The sequence below is a fragment of the Dendrobates tinctorius genome, unplaced genomic scaffold, assembly GCF_039654945.1.
Source record: "Dendrobates tinctorius isolate UK_male_01 unplaced genomic scaffold, ASM3965494v1 ptg000018l, whole genome shotgun sequence".
In the NCBI taxonomy this organism is placed as follows: Eukaryota; Metazoa; Chordata; class Amphibia; order Anura; family Dendrobatidae; genus Dendrobates; species Dendrobates tinctorius.
Genome location: NW_027361686.1, coordinates 21,722,790 through 21,745,988, shown reverse-complemented (window position 1 = coordinate 21,745,988; position 23,199 = coordinate 21,722,790). Strand labels below are relative to the sequence as shown.

General features: G+C 36.8%; 3 non-coding genes across 3 annotated transcripts; all 3 read right to left on the bottom strand.

The window, feature by feature from the left end:
* Positions 1–6,426: 6,426 nt before the first annotated feature.
* Positions 6,427–6,499, bottom strand: TRNAF-GAA (transfer RNA phenylalanine (anticodon GAA)). Its single transcript has one exon. It is a non-coding gene; the product is annotated as a tRNA-Phe (tRNA).
* A 4,576-nt stretch (positions 6,500–11,075) lies between these two features.
* Positions 11,076–11,148, bottom strand: TRNAF-GAA (transfer RNA phenylalanine (anticodon GAA)). Its single transcript has one exon. It is a non-coding gene; the product is annotated as a tRNA-Phe (tRNA).
* An 11,531-nt stretch (positions 11,149–22,679) lies between these two features.
* Positions 22,680–22,752, bottom strand: TRNAI-GAU (transfer RNA isoleucine (anticodon GAU)). The gene has a single exon. It is a non-coding gene; the product is annotated as a tRNA-Ile (tRNA).
* Positions 22,753–23,199: the final 447 nt, after the last annotated feature.

The window sequence follows — 23,199 nt, the reverse complement described above, 5'->3', positions numbered from 1 at the left end:
TAACAGGGAAAGAGAACACAGAGGTAAAGTGGTCCCTCCCCTTTGACCATCTGCAGTATTTTTCCAGTGCCTAAACAGCTAACATATGCACAAAAATCTATTTGATGTTCCTAGAGTTCTTTTTTGAAAGGACAATTTCTGATTCACCCCAAAAACTACCAGGAAGTGCCAAATTTGGGAACAGGTTTTTAACCCCTTCACGACCTTTGACGCCACGTAGGCGTCATGAAAAGTCGTGCCAGAACGACCCATGACGCCTATGTGGCGTCATGACTTTAAAGCCCCCCTGCGGGTCGGGTGACCTAGGTCACTGAAAGGTCACCCGACCCGCAGATACAGGGGGCTTTGTTCTTCGCCACAGGGGGCGTGACTTCGCCCCCACGTGGCTACGATCGCTCTGATTGGCTGTTAAAAGTGAAACAGCCAATCAGAGCGATAGTAATATTTCATCAATGAAAATTGATGAAATATTACAATCCAGCCATGGCCGTTGCTGCTGTAGCATCGGACATGGCTGGAGACACCGATTCCACCCCCCCCACTGGCGATCGCCCCCCCCGCAACTGAATGACAGCGGCGATCTGCCGCCGCTGTCATGATCTGCCCCCCTCCCATTCCCTTCGCTCCCCGCCAGCTTCCGATCCCCCCTCACCCCATCTCACCTCCCCCGGCACCTTCTAAGTCCCCCCGTCGCTCCCGGTGTCCGGCGGGTCCGGTTCATGGGCGCCGCCATCTTAGAAAATGGCGGGCGCATGCGCAGTGCGCCCGCCCGAATCTGCCGGCTGCAGATTCAATTCTTTCATTTTGATCACTCTCACAGTGATCAAAATGAAAGAAAAAGTAAATAAACCCCCCGATTATCACCCCCATAGGTAGGCACCACTAATAAAGTAAAGAAAATATTTTTATTTTTCCATTAGGGTTAGGGTTAGGGTTGAAAAGAGGGTTAGGGTTGAAAAGAGGGTTAGGGTTGAAAAGAGGGTTAGGGTTAGGGTTGAAAAGAGGGTTAGGGTTGGAAAGAGGGTTAGGGTTAGGGTTGGAAAGAGGGTTAGGGTTGGAAAGAGGGTTAGGGTTGGAAAGAGGGTTAGGGTTGGAAAGAGGGTTAGGGTTAGGGTTGGAAAGAGGGTAAGGGTTGGAAAGAGGGTTAGGGTTGGAAAGAGGGTTAGGGTTGGAAAGAGGGTTAGGGTTGGAAAGAGGGTTAGGGTTAGGATTGGAAAGAGGGTTAGGGTTGGAAAGAGGGTTAGGGTTGGAAAGAGGGTTAGGGTTAGGGTTGGAATTAGGGTTAGCGTTGGAATTAGGGTTAGGCTTGTGGTTAGGAATGTGTTAGGGTTAGGGCTGTGGTTAGGGGTGTGTTGGGGTTAGGGTTGGAGATAGAATTGAGGGGTTTCCACTGTTTAGGCACATCAGGGGGTCGCCAAACGCGACATGGTGCAACCATTGATTCCAGCCAATTTTGCGTTCAAAAAGTCAAACGGTGCTCCCTCCCTTCCAAGCCCTGACGTGTGCCCAAACAGTGGTTTACCCCAACATATGAGGTATCAGCGTACTCAGGAAAAATTGCACAACAACTTTTGGGGACTAATTTCTCGTGTTACCCTTGGGAAAATAAAAAATTGGGGGCTAAAAAATTATTTTTGTGGAAAAAAATGATTTTTTCATTTTCACGTCTCTGCATTATAAACTTCTGTGAAGCACTTGGGGGTTCAAAGTGCTCACAACACATCTTACATACGTTCCTTGGAAGGTCTAGTTTCCAAAATGGGGTCACTTGGGGGGGGTTTCCACTGTTGAGGCACATCAGGGGCTCTGCAAACATAATGACGACCGCAGACTATTCCATCAAAGTCTGCATTTCAAAACGTCACTACTTCCATTCCGAGCCTTGACATGTGCCCAAACAATGGTTCCCCCCCACATATGGGGTACCAGCGTACTCAGGACAAACTGGACAACAACTTTTGGGGTCCAATTTCTCCTGTTACCCTTGTGAAAATAAAAAATTGCGGGCTAAAAAATCATTTTTTGAGTAAAAAAAAGATTTTTTATTTTCACGGTTCTGCATTATAAACTTCTGTGAAGCACTTGGGGGTTCAAAGTGCTGCTCACCACACATCTAGATAAGCTCCTTGGTGGTCTAGTTTCCAAAATGGGGTCACTTGTGGGGGGTTTCCACTGTTTAGGCACATCAGAGGCTCTGCAAACGTAACATGATGCCCGCAGACCATTCGATCAAGTCGGTATTTCAAAACGTCACTACTTCCCTTCCGAGCCCCGACGTGTGCCCAAACAATGGTCCCTCCCCACATATGGGGTATCGGCATACTCAGGGCAAACTGGACAACAACTTTTGGGGTCCAATTTCTCCTGTTACCCTTGTGAAAATAAAAAATTGTGAGCTAAAAATTCATTTTTTGAGGAAAAAAAAAGATTTTTTATTTTCATGGCTCTGCGTTACAATCTTCTGTGAAGCTCTTCGGGGTTCAAGGTGCTCACCACACATCTAGATAAGTTCCTTGGGGGGTCTAGTTTCCAAAATAGGGTAACTTGTGGGGGGTTTCCACAGTTTAGGTACATCAAGGGCTCTGCAAATGTAACATGATGCCCGCAGACCATTCCATCAAAGTCTGCATACCAAAACGTCACTACTTCCCTTCTGAGCCCTGACGTGTGCCCATACAGTGGTCATCCCCCACATATGGGGTATCAGCGTACTCAGGACAAACTGGACAACAACTTTTGGGGTCCATTTTCTCCTGTTACCCTTGTGAAAAAAAAATTGCGTGCTAAAATTCATTTTTTTTTTAGGGAAAAAAAATGATTTTTTATTTTCACGGCTCTGCATTATAAACTTCTGTGAAGCACTTGGGGGTTCAAGGTGCTCACCACACATCTAGATAAGTTCCTTGGGGGGGTCTAGTTTCCAAAATGGGGTCACTTGTGGGGGGTTTCTACTGTTTAGGCACACAGGGGCTCAGCAAATGTAACATGACGCCCGCAGACCATTCCATCAAAGTCAGCATTTCAAAATGTCACTACTTCCCTGCTGAGCCCCAACGTGTGCCCAAACAGTGGTTCCCCCCCACATATGGGGTACCAGCGTACTCAGGACAAACTGGACAACAACTTTTGGGGTCCAATTTATCCTAGTACCCTTGTGAAAATAAAAAATTGCCAACTAAAAAAATTTTTTTAGGGAAAAAAAAAGATTTTTTATTTTCACTGCTCTGCATTATAAACTTCTGTGAATCACCTGGGGGTTCAAAGTGCTCACTATGCATCTAGATAAGTTCCTTAGGGGGTCTAGTTTCCAAAATGGGGTCATTTGTGGGGGAGCTCCAAAGTTTAGGCACACAGGGGCTCTCCAAACACGACATGGTGTCCGCTAACTATTGGAGCTAATTTTCATTTCAAAAAGTCAAATGGCGCTCATTCCCTTCTGCGCCCTGCCGTGCACCCAAACAGTGCCCCCCCCACATATGGGGTACCAGCGTACTCAGGACAATCTGGACAACAACTTTTTTGGTTCAATTTCTCCTGTTACCCTTGTGAAAATAAAAAATAGCGTGCTAAAAAATCATTTTTGAGGAAAAAAAATGATTTTTTATTTTCACTGCTCTATGTTATAAACTTTTGTGAAGCACTTGGGGGTTCAAAGTGCTCACTACACATCTAGATAAGTTCCTTAAGGGGTCTAGGTTCCAAAATTGTGTCACTTGTGGGGGAGCTCCAATGTTTAGGTACACAGGGGCTCTCCAAACGCGACATGGTGTCCGATAACGATTGGAGCTAATTTTCCATTCAAAAAGTCAAATGGCGCTCCTTCCCTTCCGGGCCCTGCCGTGCACCCAAACAGTGGTTTATGACCACATATGAGGTATCGGTGTACTCAGGAGAAATTGCCCAACAAATTTTAGGATCCATTTTATCCTGTTGCCCATGTGAAAATGAAAAAACTGAGGCTAAAAGATAATTTTTGTGAAAAAAAGTACTTTTTTTTTTTTACGGATCAATTTGAGAAGCACCTGGGGGTTCAAAGTGATCACTATGCATCTAGATAAGTTCCTTGGGGGGTCTAGTTTCCAAAATGGGGTCACTTGTGGGGGAGCTCCAGTGTTTAGGCACACAGCGACTCTCCAAACGCGACATGGCAAGCGCTAAATATTCCAGCATATTTTCCATTCAAAAAGTCAAATGGCGCTCCTTCCCTTCTGAGCCCTGCCGTGCGCCCAAACAGTGGTTTTTGACCACATATGAGGTATCGGTGTACTCAGGGGAAATTGTCCAACAAATTTTAGGATCCATTTTATCCTGTTGCCCATGTGAAAAATGAAAAAATTGATGCTGAAAGAAAATTTTTGTTGGAAAAATTAAAATGTCCTTTTTTTCCTTCCATGTTGCTTTAGTTCCTGTGAAACACCTAAAGGGTTAATAATCTTCTTGAATGTAGTTTTGAGTAGCTTGAGGGGTGCAGTTTTTAGAATGGTGTCACTTTTGGGTATTTTCTACCATATAGACCCCTCAAAGTAACTTCAAATGTGAGGTGGTCCCTAAAAAAAATGGTTTTGTAAATTTTGTTGTAAAAATGAGAAATCGCTGGTCAACTTTTAACCCTTATAACTTCCTAACAAAAAAATATTTTGCTTCCAAAATTGTGCTGATGTAAAGTAGACATGTGGGAAATGTTATTTAGTAACTATTTTGTGTCACATAACTCTCTAGTTTAACAGAATAAAAATTCAAAATTTGAAAATTGCGAAATTTTCACAATTTTCGCCAAATTTCTGATTTTTTCACAAATAAACGCAAAAATTATCGATCTAAATTTACCACTAACATGAAGCCCAATATGTCACGAAAAAACAATCTCAGAATCGCTAGGATGCGTTGAAGCGTTCCAGAGTTATTACCTCATAAAAGGACACTGGTCAGAATTGCAAAAAATGGCCAGGTCATTAAGGTCAAAATAGGCTGGGTCATGAAGGGGTTAAGGTCTATTACTAAGTTTGGTTTGACCCCCATCAAATCAATCACTGAAGAGAAGCGGTATTGTTTCTTGAAATATAAAGGTGATGTCAGAGGTGAGATTGAAACCCACACAGCGCCATAGATGGCTCAGCCATCCTGACTTCTGGTTGCTTTTGTTACTTAACTCTTTTCAAGTTAATCAGCAGAATTATGACCAATACTTGTGATTGACAGTGATTTTATAACAAATTTTACATTTTTTCTTTTAATACAGATTTCAAAACTATTAGTGATCGAGCCTAGTTTGAGCTAAATGGCCAAGCCCAATTTTTTTCTAAAATATGACATGTATCACTTTATGTCGTATTAACTCTTCTGGAATGCTTCAACATATCCCCACAATTCGGAAAGTGTTTTTTGTGACACATTGTACTTAATATTAACGATTTAAGTCACTATAGTTTTAGTTTTTCCTGTGAAAGTAACTAAAGTTTGCTTTAAAATTTGAAATATTAGCAATTTTTATTCTTTGATTGTTTATATCCTTAAGCCAACTTTTCGCATCACACAAAATTTAATAAATAACATTTTCCAAATGTGTACTTTTTGTCAGCATTAATTTTTAAATCTCCATTTACTTTGTTAGGGTGATAGAAATGGTAGATTCAAACAAACGCAGTAACGCCCATAATTCTTCAGAAACTACTGTTTGGCCACACAGCAGGGCTTTGAAAATAAGACTGCTATTTGGGTTTTGGAATGCAAATTTTGCAAGCATAGTTTGCGGGTGAAATTTGCAGAGTACCAAAGGGACCAAAACAGCAGAAAACTCCCCCAACATGACCCCATTTTAGAAATTACTTCTCTCAATGAATTCATCAACACCTGCAACTACTATTTTCGCCCTGCAGGTGTTTTCACTCTGAAACATCCAGAATTGCAGTTTAGTGAACAGCTTGTGCTTGCGGAGACAAGCACCCCATACATTTTTAAGTGGGCTCTCCTCATTGGAGCAATGCCAAACATGTAGATGCTTTGTCTTACCCTTAAAGTAGAAACCTCCAATATTTCAAATAAAAGATGTTGGGCCTGAGAGTGGACTTGTGTTTTTTGCCTTTTCAACTGATTTCCCAAAAAAGCTTTGACCCCAGCATATTTTTGAGGATGTTTGTCTCAGTAATGCGACATCATTTTATAGTCAAACATACACTGCTGAAATCATTCAGCTAGTGTCTGATGCGTGCTGCCCATATATGCTATCAGATTCCCTTTAATTACTCTTACATTTAAGAGAAAATGAAATAAACAAAATAGAGTAAAAATACCAAAAAATGCTAACTTGCTCAAAAAGAAAAAGTTCCACTTTCTCAAGTTTTTACCACTTTATTTTCCGCAGATAGTTGGACAGATTGTCCATGTGCTTTGCGTATTTTCCCCCTAAAATGTAAAAAGGAAGGATGCTGCCGAAACCCGGGATCGAACCAGGGACCTTTAGATCTTCAGTCTAACGCTCTCCCAACTGAGCTACTTCGGCCATGAACATATTATTTCATTAGTGTTTCACACTCTACAAATGTCAATCAAAACCCTTGGCAGTATATATTTTTATGTTTCCTTTTTCTGTCTTTTTGCAGCACAATTTCTATTTTTATCCACTGCCATTTTGCTGTACATATTTAGTAACTTTCATTAACTCTCTGTGAATGAGAAGAAAAAAACACCAATTTTAAAATTGATTTTTTTTACATTTTCAATTTGACTCCATGTACCAGTTTAATAGAGACCCTGTTTGTGGGACAGTTGATAGTTGCACATGAAACACAATTTGCAGGCATAATGTTACATCAAGTTTTAGTTGTTATTAGATGCAAACTATTGGAGTAATATAGAGGCAAAAACTTAAAGAAAATATTTTAATGATTGTTAATGATGACAGTGAGAACATTTGTCCCAAAATGTGCTGAAACTTAGATGTCAGTAGCACATGCGCATTTCAAACTTTTTAAACTATGATTAACTACTTTTTAAGCTTTTTCTTATTAAGGATCATTATGGTCTAGTAATGAATGAAGTAAAACAATATGAAATTAGACCTGCCAGCAGTTTAGTTTATAGAAATCTACCAGGACATCACCATAGGAGTCGGACTGTCTGACTTAACTGGGAAAGAGAACACAGAGGTAAAGTGGTCCCTCCCCTTTGACCATCTGCAGTATTTTTCCAGTGCCTAAACAGCTAACATATGCACAAAAATCTATTTGATGTTCCTAGAGTTCTTTTTTGAAAGGACAATTTCTGATTCACCCCATAAACTACCAGGAAGTGCCAAATTTGGGAACAGGTTTTTAAGGTCTATTACTAAGTTTGGTTTGACCCCCATCAAATCAATCACTGAAGAGAAGCGGTATTGTTTCTTGAAATATAAAGGTGATGTCAGAGTTGAGATTGAAACCCACACAGCGCCATAGATGGCTCAGCCATCCTGACTTCTGGTTGCTTTAGTTACTTAACTCTTTTCAAGTTAATCAGCAGAATTATGACCAATACTTCTGATTGACGTGATTTTATAACAAATTTTACATTTTTTATTTTAATACAGATTTCAAAACTATTAGTGATCGAGCCTAGTTTGAGCTAAATAGCCAAGCCCAATTTTTTCTAAAATATGACATGTATCACTTTATGTCGTATTAACTCTTCTGGAATGCTTCAACATATCCCCACAATTTGGAAAGTGTTTTTTGTGACACATTGTACTTAATATTAACGATTTAAGTCACTATAGTTTTAGTTTTTCCTGTGAAAGTAACTAAAGTTTGCTTTAAAATTTGAAATATTAGCAATTTTTATTCTTTGATTGTTTATATCCTTAAGCCAACTTTTCGCATCACACAAAATTTAATAAATAACATTTTCCAAATGTGTACTTTTTGTCAGCATTAATTTTTAAATCTCCATTTACTTTGTTAGGGTGATAGAAATGTTAGATTCTCACAAATGCAGTAACGCCCATAATTCTTCAGAAACTACTGTTTGGCCACACAGCATGGCTTTGAAAATAAGACTGCTATTTGGGTTTTGGAATGGAAATTTTGCAAGCATAGTTTGCGGGTGAAATTTGCAGAGTACCAAAGGTACCAAAACAGCAGAAAACTCCCCCAACATGACCCCATTTTAGAAATTACTTCTCTCAATGAATTCATCAACACCCTCAACTACTATTTTCGCCCTGCAGGTGTTTTCACTCTGAAACATCCAGAATTGCAGTTTAGTGAACAGCTTGTGCTTATGGAGACAAGCACCCCATACATTTTTAAGTGGGCTCTCCTCATTGGAGCAATGCCAAACATGTAGATGCTTTGTCTTACCCTTAAAGTAGAAACCTCCAATATTTCAAATAAAAGATGTTGGGCCTGAGAGTGGACTTGTGTTTTTTGCCTTTTCAACTGATTTCCCAAAAAAGCTTTGACCCCAGCATATTTTTGAGGATGTTTGTCTCAGTAATGCGACATCATTTTATAGTCAAACATACACTGCTGAAATCATTCAGCTAGTGTCTGATGCGTGCTGCCCATATATGCTATCAGATTCCCTTTAATTCCTCTTACATTTAAGAGAAACTGAAATAAACAAAATAGAGTAAAAATACCAAAAAATGCTAACTTGCTCAAAAAGAAAAAGTTCCACTTTCTGAAGTTTTTACCACTTTATTTTCCGCAGATAGTTGGACTGATTGTCCATGTGCTTTGCGTATTTTCCCCCTAAAATGTAAAAGGGAAGAATGTTGCCGAAACCCAGGATCGAACCAGGGACCTTTAGATATTCAGTCTAACGCTCTCGCAACTGAGCTACTTCGGCCATGCACATATTATTTCAGTAGTGTTTCACACTCTACAAATGTCAATCAAAACCCTTGGAAGTATATATTTTTATGTTTCCTTTTTCTGTCTTTTTGCAGCACAATTTCTATTTTTATCCACTGCCATTTTGCTGTACATATTTAATAACTTTCATTAACTCTCTGTGAATGAGAAGAAAAAAACAGCAATTTTAAAATTGATTTTTTTTACATTTTCAATTTGACTCCATTTACCAGTTTAATAGAGACCCTGTTTGTGGGACAGTTGATAGTTGCACATGAAACACAATTTGCAGGCATAATGTTACATCAAGTTTTATTTGTTATTAGATGCAAACTATTGGAGTAATATAGAGGCAAAAACTTAAAGAAAATATTTTAATGATTGTTAATGATGACAGTGAGAACATTTGTCCCAAAATGTGCTGAAACTTAGATGTCAGTAGCACATGCGCATTTCAAACTTTTTAAACTATGATTAACTACTTTTTAAGCTTTTGCTTATTAAGGATCATTATGGTCTAGTAATGAATGAAGTAAAACAATATGAAATTAGACCTGCCAGCAGTTTAGTTTATAGAAATCTACCAGGACATCACCATAGGAGTCGGACTGTCTGACTTAACAGGGAAAGAGAACACAGAGGTAAAGTGGTCCCTCCCCTTTGACCATCTGCAGTATTTTTCCAGTGCCTAAACAGCTAACATATGCACAAAAATCTATTTGATGTTCCTAGAGTTCTTTTTTGAAAGGACAATTTAAGATTCACCCCAAAAACTACCAGGAAGTGCCAAATTTGGGAACAGGTTTTTAAGGTCTATTACTAAGTTTGGTTTGACCCCCATCAAATCAATCACTGAAGAGAAGCGGTATTGTTTCTTGAAATATAAAGGTGATGTCAGAGTTGAGATTGAAACCCACACAGCGCCATAGATGGCTCAGCCATCCTGACTTCTGGTTGCTTTTGTTACTTAACTCTTTTCAAGTTAATCAGCAGAATTATGACCAATACTTGTGATTGACAGTGATTTTATAACAAATTTTACATTTTTTCTTTTAATACAGTTTTCAAAACTATTAGTGATCGAGCCTAGTTTGAGCTAAATGGCCAAGCCCAATTTTTTCTAAAATATGACATGTATCACTTTATGTCGTATTAACTCTTCTGGAATGCTTCAACATATCCCCACAATTCGGAAAGTGTTTTTTGTGACACATTGTACTTAATATTAACGATTTAAGTCACTATAGTTTTAGTTTTTCCTGTGAAAGTAACTAAAGTTTGCTTTAAAATTTGAAATATTAGCAATTTTTATTCTTTGATTGTTTATATCCTTAAGCCAACTTTTCGCATCACACAAAATTTAATAAATAACATTTTCCAAATGTGTACTTTTTGTCAGCATTAATTTTTAAATCTCCATTTACTTTGTTAGGGTGATAGAAATGTTAGATTCTCACAAACGCAGTAACGCCCATAATTCTTCAGAAACTACTGTTTGGCCACACAGCAGGGCTTTGAAAATAAGACTGCTATTTGGGTTTTGGAATGCAAATTTTGCAAGCATAGTTTGCGGGTGAAATTTGCAGAGTACCAAAGGTACCAAAACAGCAGAAAACTCCCCCAACATGACCCCATTTTAGAAATTACTTCTCTCAATGAATTCATCAACACCTGCAACTACTATTTTCGCCCTGCAGGTGTTTTCACTCTGAAACATCCAGAATTGCAGTTTAGTGAACAGCTTGTGCTTACGGAGACAAGCACCCCATACATTTTTAAGTGGGCTCTCCTCATTGGAGCAATGCCAAACATGTAGATGCTTTGTCTTAATCTTAAAGTAGAAACCTCCAATATTTCAAATAAAAGATGTTGGGCCTGAGAGTGGACTTGTGTTTTTTGCCTTTTCAACTGATTTCCCAAAAAAGCTTTGACCCCAGCATATTTTTGAGGATGTTTGTCTCAGTAATGCGACATCATTTTATAGTCAAACATACACTGCTGAAATCATTCAGCTAGTGTCTGATGCGTGCTGCCCATATATGCTATCAGATTCCCTTTAATTACTCTTACATTTAAGAGAAACTGAAATAAACAAAATAGAGTAAAAATACCAAAAAATGCTAACTTGCTCAAAAAGAAAAAGTTCCACTTTCTCAAGTTTTTACCACTTTATTTTCCGCAGATAGTTGGACTGATTGTCCATGTGCTTTGCGTATTTTCCCCCTAAAATGTAAAAAGGAAGGATGCTGCCGAAACCCGGGATCGAACCAGGGACCTTTAGATCTTCAGTCTAACGCTCTCCCAACTGAGCTACTTCGGCCATGCACATATTATTTCATTAGTGTTTCACACTCTACAAATGTCAATCAAAACCCTTGGAAGTATATATTTTTATGTTTCCTTTTTCTGTCTTTTTGCAGCACAATTTCTATTTTTATCCACTGCCATTTTGCTGTACATATTTAGTAACTTTCATTAACTCTCTGTGAATGAGAAGAAAAAAACAGCAATTTTAAAATTGATTTTTTTTACATTTTCAATTTGACTCCATGTACCAGTTTAATAGAGACCCTGTTTGTGGGACAGTTGATAGTTGCACATGAAACACAATTTGCAGGCATAATGTTACATCAAGTTTTAGTTGTTATTAGATGCAAACTATTGGAGTAATATAAAGGCAAAAACTTAAAGAAAATATTTTAATGATTGTTAATGATGACAGTGAGAACATTTGTCCCAAAATGTGCTGAAACTTAGATGTCAGTAGCACATGCGCATTTCAAACTTTTTAAACTATGATTAACTACTTTTTAAGCTTTTTCTTATTAAGGATCATTATGGTCTAGTAATGAATGAAGTAAAACAATATGAAATTAGACCTGCCAGCAGTTTAGTTTATAGAAATCTACCAGGACATCACCATAGGAGTCGGACTGTCTGACTTAACTGGGAAAGAGAACACAGAGGTAAAGTGGTCCCTCCCCTTTGACCATCTGCAGTATTTTTCCAGTGCCTAAACAGCTAACATATGCACAAAAATCTATTTGATGTTCCTAGAGTTCTTTTTTGAAAGGACAATTTCTGATTCACCCCATAAACTACCAGGAAGTGCCAAATTTGGGAACAGGTTTTTAAGGTCTATTACTAAGTTTGGTTTGACCCCCATCAAATCAATCACTGAAGAGAAGCGGTATTGTTTCTTGAAATATAAAGGTGATGTCAGAGTTGAGATTGAAACCCACACAGCGCCATAGATGGCTCAGCCATCCTGACTTCTGGTTGCTTTAGTTACTTAACTCTTTTCAAGTTAATCAGCAGAATTATGACCAATACTTCTGATTGACGTGATTTTATAACAAATTTTACATTTTTTATTTTAATACAGATTTCAAAACTATTAGTGATCGAGCCTAGTTTGAGCTAAATAGCCAAGCCCAATTTTTTCTAAAATATGACATGTATCACTTTATGTCGTATTAACTCTTCTGGAATGCTTCAACATATCCCCACAATTCGGAAAGTGTTTTTTGTGACACATTGTACTTAATATTAACGATTTAAGTCACTATAGTTTTAGTTTTTCCTGTGAAAGTAACTAAAGTTTGCTTTAAAATTTGAAATATTAGCAATTTTTATTCTTTGATTGTTTATATCCTTAAGCCAACTTTTCGCATCACACAAAATTTAATAAATAACATTTTCCAAATGTGTACTTTTTGTCAGCATTAATTTTTAAATCTCCATTTACTTTGTTAGGGTGATAGAAATGTTAGATTCTCACAAATGCAGTAACGCCCATAATTCTTCAGAAACTACTGTTTGGCCACACAGCATGGCTTTGAAAATAAGACTGCTATTTGGGTTTTGGAATGGAAATTTTGCAAGCATAGTTTGCGGGTGAAATTTGCAGAGTACCAAAGGTACCAAAACAGCAGAAAACTCCCCCAACATGACCCCATTTTAGAAATTACTTCTTTCAATGAATTCATCAACACCTGCAACTACTATTTTCGCCCTGCAGGTGTTTTCACTCTGAAACATCCAGAATTGCAGTTTAGTGAACAGCTTGTGCTTACGGAGACAAGCACCCCATACATTTTTAAGTGGGCTCTCCTCATTGGAGCAATGCCAAACATGTAGATGCTTTGTCTTACCCTTAAAGTAGAAACCTCCAATATTTCAAATAAAAGATGTTGGGCCTGAGAGTGGACTTGTGTTTTTTGCCTTTTCAACTGATTTCCCAAAAAAGCTTTGACCCCAGCATATTTTTGAGGATGTTTGTCTCAGTAATGCGACATCATTTTATAGTCAAACATACACTGCTGAAATCATTCAGCTAGTGTCTGATGCGTGCTGCCCATATATGCTATCAGATTCCCTTTAATTCCTCTTACATTTAAGAGAAACTGAAATAAACAAAATAGAGTAAAAATACCAAAAAATGCTAACTTGCTCAAAAAGAAAAAGTTCCACTTTCTCAAGTTTTTACCACTTTATTTTCCGCAGATAGTTGGACTGATTGTCCATGTGCTTTGCGTATTTTCCCCCTAAAATGTAAAAATGTTGCCGAAACCAAGGATCGAACCAGGGACCTTTAGATCTTCAGTCTAACGCTCTCGCAACTGAGCTATTTCGGCCATGCACATATTATTTCAGTAGTGTTTCACACTCTACAAATGTCAATCAAAACCCTTGGAAGTATATATTTTTATGTTTCCTTTTTCTGTCTTTTTGCAGCACAATTTCTATTTTTATCCACTGCCATTTTGCTGTACATATTTAATAACTTTCATTAACTCTCTGTGAATGAGAAGAAAAAAACAGCAATTTTAAAATTGATTTTTTTTACATTTTCAATTTGACTCCATTTACCAGTTTAATAGAGACCCTGTTTGTGGGACAGTTGATAGTTGCACATGAAACACAATTTGCAGGCATAATGTTACATCAAGTTTTATTTGTTATTAGATGCAAACTATTGGAGTAATATAGAGGCAAAAACTTAAAGAAAAAATTTTAATGATTGTTAATGATGACAGTGAGAACATTTGTCCCAAAATGTGCTGAAACTTAGATGTCAGTAGCACATGCGCATTTCAAACTTTTTAAACTATGATTAACTACTTTTTAAGCTTTTGCTTATTAAGGATCATTATGGTCTAGTAATGAATGAAGTAAAACAATATGAAATTAGACCTGCCAGCAGTTTAGTTTATAGAAATCTACCAGGACATCACCATAGGAGTCGGACTGTCTGACTTAACAGGGAAAGAGAACACAGAGGTAAAGTGGTCCCTCCCCTTTGACCATCTGCAGTATTTTTCCAGTGCCTAAACAGCTAACATATGCACAAAAATCTATTTGATGTTCCTAGAGTTCTTTTTTGAAAGGACAATTTCTGATTCACCCCAAAAACTACCAGGAAGTGCCAAATTTGGGAACAGGTTTTTAAGGTCTATTACTAAGTTTGGTTTGACCCCCATCAAATCAATCACTGAAGAGAAGCGGTATTGTTTCTTGAAATATAAAGGTGATGTCAGAGTTGAGATTGAAACCCACACAGCGCCATAGATGGCTCAGCCATCCTGACTTCTGGTTGCTTTTGTTACTTAACTCTTTTCAAGTTAATCAGCAGAATTATGACCAATACTTGTGATTGACAGTGATTTTATAACAAATTTTACATTTTTTCTTTTAATACAGTTTTCAAAACTATTAGTGATCGAGCCTAGTTTGAGCTAAATGGCCAAGCCCAATTTTTTCTAAAATATGACATGTATCACTTTATGTCGTATTAACTCTTCTGGAATGCTTCAACATATCCCCACAATTTGGAAAGTGTTTTTTGTGACACATTGTACTTAATATTAACGATTTAAGTCACTATAGTTTTAGTTTTTCCTGTGAAAGTAACTAAAGTTTGCTTTAAAATTTGAAATATTAGCAATTTTTATTCTTTGATTGTTTATATCCTTAAGCCAACTTTTCGCATCACACAAAATTTAATAAATAACATTTTCCAAATGTGTACTTTTTGTCAGCATTAATTTTTAAATCTCCATTTACTTTGTTAGGGTGATAGAAATGTTAGATTCTCACAAACGCAGTAACGCCCATAATTCTTCAGAAACTACTGTTTGGCCACACAGCATGGCTTTGAAAATAAGACTGCTATTTGGGTTTTGGAATGGAAATTTTGCAAGCATACTTTGCGGGTGAAATTTGCAGAGTACCAAAGGTACCAAAACAGCAGAAAACTCCCCCAACATGACCCCATTTTAGAAATTACTTCTCTCAATGAATTCATCAACACCTGCAACTACTATTTTCGCCCTGAAGGTGTTTTCACTCTGAAACATCCAGAATTGCAGTTTAGTGAACAGCTTGTGCTTACGGAGACAAGCACCCCATACATTTTTAAGTGGGCTCTCCTCATTGGAGCAATGCCAAACATGTAGATGCTTTGTCTTACCCTTAAAGTAGAAACCTCCAATATTTCAAATAAAAGATGTAGGGCCTGAGAGTGGACTTGTGTTTTTTGCCTTTTCAACTGATTTCCCAAAAAAGCTTTGACCCCAGCATATTTTTGAGGATGTTTGTCTCAGTAATGCGACATCATTTTATAGTCAAACATACACTGCTGAAATCATTCAGCTAGTGTCTGATGCGTGCTGCCCATATATGCTATCAGATTCCCTTTAATTCCTCTTACATTTAAGAGAAACTGAAATAAACAAAATAGAGTAAAAATACCAAAAAATGCTAACTTGCTCAAAAAGAAAAGTTCCACTTTCTCAAGTTTTTACCACTTTATTTTCCGCAGATAGTTGGACTGATTGTCCATGTGCTTTGCGTATTTTCCCCCTAAAATGTAAAAGGGAAGGATGTTGCCGAAACCCAGGGACCTTTAGATCTTCAGTCTAACGCTCTCGCAACTGAGCTACTTCGGCCATGCACATATTATTTCAGTAGTGTTTCACACTCTACAAATGTCAATCAAAACCCTTGGAAGTATATATTTTTATGCTTCCTTTTTCTGTCTTTATGCAGCACAATTTCTATTTTTATCCACTGCCATTTTGCTGTACATATTTAATAACTTTCATTAACTCTCTGTGAATGAGAAGAAAAAAACAGCAATTTTAAAATTGATTTTTTTTACATTTTCAATTTGACTCCATTTACCAGTTTAATAGAGACCCTGTTTGTGGGACAGTTGATAGTGGCACATGAAACACAATTTGCAGGCATAATGTTACATCAAGTTTTAGTTGTTATTAGATGCAAACTATTGGAGTAATATAGAGGCAAAAACTTAAAGAAAATATTTTAATGATTGTTAATGATGACAGTGAGAACATTTGTCCCAAAATGTGCTGAAACTTACATGTCAGTAGCACATGCGCATTTCAAAATTTTTAAACTATGATTAACTACTTTTTAAGCTTTTGCTTATTAAGGATCATTATGGTCTAGTAATGAATGAAGTAGAACAATATAAAATTAGACCTGCCAGCAGTTTAGTTTATAGAAATCTACCAGGACATCACCATAGGAGTCGGACTGTCTGACTTAACAGGGAAAGAGAACACAGAGGTAAAGTGGTCCCTCCCCTTTGACCATCTGCAGTATTTTTCCAGTGCCTAAACAGCTAACATATGCACAAAAATCTATTTGATGTTCCTAGAGTTCTTTTTTGAAAGGACAATTTCTGATTCACCCCAAAAACTACCAGGAAGTGCCAAATTTGGGAACAGGTTTTTAAGGTCTATTACTAAGTTTGGTTTGACCCCCATCAAATCAATCACTGAAGAGAAGCGGTATTGTTTCTTGAAATATAAAGGTGATGTCAGAGTTGAGACTGAAACCCACACAGCGCCATAGATGACTCAGCCATCCTGACTTCTGGTTGCTTTTGTTACTTAACTCTTTTCAAGTTAATCAGCAGAATTATGACCAATACTTGTGATTGACAGTGATTTTATAACAAATTTTACATTTTTTCTTTTAATACAGTTTTCAAAACTATTAGTGATCGAGCCTAGTTTGAGCTAAATGGCCAAGCCCAATTTTTTCTAAAATATGACATGTATCACTTTATGTCGTATTAACTTTTCTGGAATGCTTCAACATATCCCCACAATTCGTAAAGTGTTTTTTGTGACACATTGTACTTAATATTAATGATTTAAGTCACTATAGTTTTAGTTTTTCCTGTGAAAGTAACTAAAGTTTGCTTTAAAATTTGAAATATTAGCAATTTTTATTCTTTGATTGTTTATATCCTTAAGCCAACTTTTCGCATCACACAAAATTTAATAAATAACATTTTCCAAATGTGTACTTTTTGTCAGCATTAATTTTTAAATCTCCATTTACTTTGTTAGGGTGATAGAAATGTTAGATTCTCACAAACGCAGTAACGCCCATAATTCTTCAGAAACTACTGTTTGGCCACACAGCAGGGCTTTGAAAATAAGACTGCTATTTGGGTTTTGGAATGCAAATTTTGCAAGCATAGTTTGCGGGTGAAATTTGCAGAGTACCAAAGGTACCAAAACAGCAGAAAACTCCCCCAACATGACCCCATTTTAGAAATTACTTCTCTCAATGAATTCATCAACACCTGCAACTACTATTTTCGCCCTGCAGGTGTTTTCACTCTGAAACATCCAGAATTGCAGTTTAGTGAACAGCTTGTGCTTACGGAGACAAGCACCCCATACATTTTTAAGTGGGCTCTCCTCATTGGAGCAATGCCAAACATGTAGATGCTTTGTCTTACCCTTAAAGTAGAAACCTCCAATATTTCAAATAAAAGATGTTGGGCCTGAGAGTGGACTTGTGTTTTTTGCCTTTTCAACTGATTTCCCAAAAAAGCTTTGACCCCAGCATATTTTTGAGGATGTTTGTCTCAGTAATGCGACATCATTTTATAGTCAAACATACACTGCTGAAATCATTCAGCTAGTGTCTGATGCGTGCTGCCCATATATGCTATCAGATTCCCTTTAATTCCTCTTACATTTAAGAGAAACTGAAATAAACAAAATAGAGTAAAAATACCAAAAAATGCTAACTTGCTCAAAAAGAAAAGTTCCACTTTATCAAGTTTTTACCACTTTATTTTCCGCAGATAGTTGGACTGATTGTCCATGTGCTTTGCGTATTTTCCCTCTAAAATGTAAAAGGGAAGGATGTTGCCGAAATCCAGGATCAAACCAGGTACCTTGAGATATTCAGTCTAACGCTCTCGCAACTGAGCTACTTCGGCCATGCACATATTATTTCAGTAGTGTTTCACACTCTACAAATGTCAATCAAAACCCTTGGAAGTATATATTTTTATGTTTCCTTTTTCTGTCTTTATGCAGCACAATTTCTATTTTTATCCACTGCCATTTTGCTGTACATATTTAATAACTTTCATTAACTCTCTGTGAATGAGAAGAAAAAAACAGCAATTTTAAAATTGATTTTTTTTACATTTTCAATTTGACTCCATTTACCAGTTTAATAGAGACCCTGTTTGTGGGACAGTTGATAGTGGCACATGAAACACAATTTGCAGGCATAATGTTACATCAAGTTTTAGTTGTTATTAGATGCAAACTATTGGAGTAATATAGAGGCAAAAACTTAAAGAAAATATTTTAATGATTGTTAATGATGACAGTGAGAACATTTGTCCCAAAATGTGCTGAAACTTAGATGTCAGTAGCACATGCGCATTTCAAACTTTTTAAACTATGATTAACTACTTTTTAAGCTTTTGCTTATTAAGGATCATTATGGTCTAGTAATGAATGAAGTAGAACAATATAAAATTAGACCTGCCAGCAGTTTAGTTTATAGAAATCTACCAGGACATCACCATAGGAGTCGGACTGTCTGACTTAACAGGGAAAGAGAACACAGAGGTAAAGTGGTCCCTCCCCTTTGACCATCTGCAGTATTTTTCCAGTGCCTAAACAGCTAACATATGCACAAAAATCTATTTGATGTTCCTAGAGTTCTTTTTTGAAAGGACAATTTCTGATTCACCCCAAAAACTACCAGGAAGTGCCAAATTTGGGAACAGGTTTTTAAGGTCTATTACTAAGTTTGGTTTGACCCCCATCAAATCAATCACTGAAGAGAAGCGGTATTGTTTCTTGAAATATAAAGGTGATGTCAGAGGTGAGATTGAAACCCACACAGCGCCATAGATGGCTCAGCCATCCTGACTTCTAGTTGCTTTTGTTACTTAACTCTTTTCAAGTTAATCAGCAGAATTATGACCAATACTTGTGATTGACAGTGATTTTATAACAAATTTTACATTTTTTCTTTTAATACAGATTTCAAAACTATTAGTGATCTAGCCTAGTTTGAGCTAAATGGCCAAGCCCAATTTTTTCTAAAATATGACATGTATCACTTTATGTCGTATTAACTCTTCTGGAATGCTTCAACATATCCCCACAATTCGGAAAGTGTTTTTTGTGACACATTGTACTTAATATTAACGATTTAAGTCACTATAGTTTTAGTTTTTCCTGTGAAAGTAACTAAAGTTTGCTTTAAAATTTGAAATATTAGCAATTTTTATTCTTTGATTGTTTATATCCTTAAGCCAACTTTTCGCATCACACAAAATTTAATAAATAACATTTTCCAAATGTGTACTTTTTGTCAGCATTAATTTTTAAATCTCCATTTACTTTGTTAGGGTGATAGAAATGTTAGATTCTCACAAACGCAGTAACGCCCATAATTCTTCAGAAACTACTGTTTGGCCACACAGCAGGGCTTTGAAAATAAGACTGCTATTTGGGTTTTGGAATGCAAATTTTGCAAGCATAGTTTGCGGGTGAAATTTGCAGAGTACCAAAGGTACCAAAACAGCAGAAAACTCCCCCAACATGACCCCATTTTAGAAATTACTTCTCTCAATGAATTCATCAACACCTGCAACTACTATTTTTGCCCTGCAGGTGTTTTCACTCTGAAACATCCAGAATTGCAGTTTAGTGAACAGCTTGTGCTTACGGAGACAAGCACCCCATACATTTTTAAGTGGGCTCTCCTCATTGGAGCAATGCCAAACATGTAGATGCTTTGTCTTACCCTTAAAGTAGAAACCTCCAATATTTCAAATAAAAGATGTTGGGCCTGAGAGTGGACTTGTGTTTTTTGCCTTTTCAACTGATTTCCCAAAAAAGCTTTGACCCCAGCATATTTTTGAGGATGTTTGTCTCAGTAATGCGACATCATTTTATAGTCAAACATACACTGCTGAAATCATTCAGCTAGTGTCTGATGCGTGCTGCCCATATATGCTATCAGATTCCCTTTAATTACTCTTACATTTAAGAGAAACTGAAATAAACAAAATAGAGTAAAAATACCAAAAAATGCTAACTTGCTCAAAAAGAAAAAGTTCCACTTTCTCAAGTTTTTACCACTTTATTTTCCGCAGATAGTTGGACTGATTGTCCATGTGCTTTGCGTATTTTCCCCCTAAAATGTAAAAGGGAAGGATGTTGCCGAAACCCAGGATCGAACCAGGGACCTTTAGATCTTCAGTCTAACGCGCTCGCAACTGAGCTACTTCAGCCATGCACATATTATTTCAGTAGTGTTTCACACTCTACAAATGTCAATCAAAACCCTTGGAAGTATATATTTTTATTTTTCCTTTTTCTGTCTTTTTGCAGCACAATTTCTATTTTTATCCACTGCCATTTTGCTGTACATATTTAATAACTTTCATTAACTCTCTGTGAATGAGAAGAAAAAAACAGCAATTTTAAAATTGATTTTTTTTACATTTTCAATTTGACTCCATTTACCAGTTTAATAGAGACCCTGTTTGTGGGACAGTTGATAGTTGCACATGAAACACAATTTGCAGGCATAATGTTACATCAAGTTTTAGTTGTTATTAGATGCAAACTATTGGAGTAATAAAGAGGCAAAAACTTAAAGAAAATATTTTAATGATTGTTAATGATGACAGTGAGAACATTTGTCCCAAAATGTGCTGAAACTTAGATGTCAGTAGCACATGCGCATTTCAAACTTTTTAAACTATGATTAACTACTTTTTAAGCTTTTGCTTATTAAGGATCATTATGGGCTAGTAATGAATGAAGTAAAACAATATGAAATTAGACCTGCCAGCAGTTTAGTTTATAGAAATCTACCAGGACATCACCATAGGAGTCGGACTGTCTGACTTAACAGGGAAAGAGAACACAGAGGTAAAGTGGTCCCTCCCCTTTGACCATCTGCAGTATTTTTCCAGTGCCTAAACAGCTAACATATGCACAAAAATCTATTTGATGTTCCTAGAGTTCTTTTTTGAAAGGACAATTTCTGATTCACCCCAAAAACTACCAGGAAGTGCCAAATTTGGGAACAGGTTTTTAAGGTCTATTACTAAGTTTGGTTTGACCCCCATCAAATCAATCACTGAAGAGAAGCGGTATTGTTTCTTGAAATATAAAGGTGATGTCAGAGGTGAGATTGAAACCCACACAGCGCCATAGATGGCTTAGCCATCCTGACTTCTGGTTGCTTTTGTTACTTAACTCTTTTCAAGTTAATCAGCAGAATTATGACCAATACTTGTGATTGACAGTGATTTTATAACAAATTTTACATTTTTTCTTTTAATACAGATTTCAAAACTATTAGTGATCGAGCCTAGTTTGAGCTAAATGGCCAAGCCCAATTTTTTCTAAAATATGACATGTATCACTTTATGTCGTATTAACTCTTCTGGAATCCTTCAACATATCCCCACAATTCGGAAAGTGTTTTTTGTGACACATTGTACTTAATATTAACGATTTAAGTCACTATAGTTTTAGTTTTTCCTGTGAAAGTAACTAAAGTTTGCTTTAAAATTTGAAATATTAGCAATTTTTATTCTTTGATTGTTTATATCCTTAAGCCAACTTTTCGCATCACACAAAATTTAATAAATAACATTTTCCAAATGTGTACTTTTTGTCAGCATTAATTTTTAAATCTCCATTTACTTTGTTAGGGTGATAGAAATGGTAGATTCTCACAAACGCAGTAACGCCCATAATTCTTCAGAAACTACTGTTTGGCCACACAGCAGGGCTTTGAAAATAAGACTGCTATTTGGGTTTTGGAATGGAAATTTTGCAAGCATAGTTTGCGGGTGAAATTTGCAGAGTACCAAAGGTACCAAAACAGCAGAAAACTCCCCCAACATGACCCCATTTTAGAAATTACTTCTCTCAATGAATTCATCAACACCTGCAACTACTATTTTCGCCCTGCAGGTGTTTTCACTCTGAAACATCCAGAATTGCAGTTTAGTGAACAGCTTGTGCTTACGGAGACAAGCACCCCATACATTTTTAAGTGGGCTCTCCTCATTGGAGCAATGCCAAACATGTAGATGCTTTGTCTTACCCTTAAAGTAGAAACCTCCAATATTTCAAATAAAAGATGTTGGGCCTGAGAGTGGACTTGTGTTTTTTGCCTTTTCAACTGATTTCCCAAAAAAGCTTTGACCCCAGCATATTTTTGAGGATGTTTGTATCAGTAATGCGACATCATTTTATAGTCAAACATACACTGCTGAAATCATTCAGCTAGTGTCTGATGCGTGCTGCCCATATATGCTATCAGATTCCCTTTAATTCCTCTTACATTTAAGAGAAACTGAAATAAACAAAATAGAGTAAAAATACCAAAAAATGCTAACTTGCTCAAAAAGAAAAAGTTCCACTTTCTCAAGTTTTTACCACTTTATTTTCCGCAGATAGTTGGACTGATTGTCCATGTGCTTTGCGTATTTTCCCCCTAAAATGTAAAAGGGAAGGATGTTGCCGAAACCCAGGATCGAACCAGGGACTTTTAGATGATCAGTCTAACGCTCTCGCAACTGAGCTACTTCGGCCATGCACATATTATTTCAGTAGTGTTTCACACTCTACAAATGTCAATCAAAACCCTTGGAAGTATATATTTTTATGTTTCCTTTTTCTGTCTTTTTGCAGCACAATTTCTATTTTTATCCACTGCCATTTTGCTGTACATATTTAATAACTTTCATTAACTCTCTGTGAATGAGAAGAAAAAAACAGCAATTTTAAAATTGATTTTTTTTTACATTTTCAATTTGACTCCATTTACCAGTTTAATAGAGACCCTGTTTGTGGGACAGTTGATAGTTGCACATGAAACACAATTTGCAGGCATAATGTTACATCAAGTTTTAGTTGTTATTAGATGCAAACTATTGGAGTAATATAGAGGCAAAAACTTAAAGAAAATATTTTAATGATTGTTAATGATGACAGTGAGAACATTTGTCCCAAAATGTGCTGAAACTTAGATGTCAGTA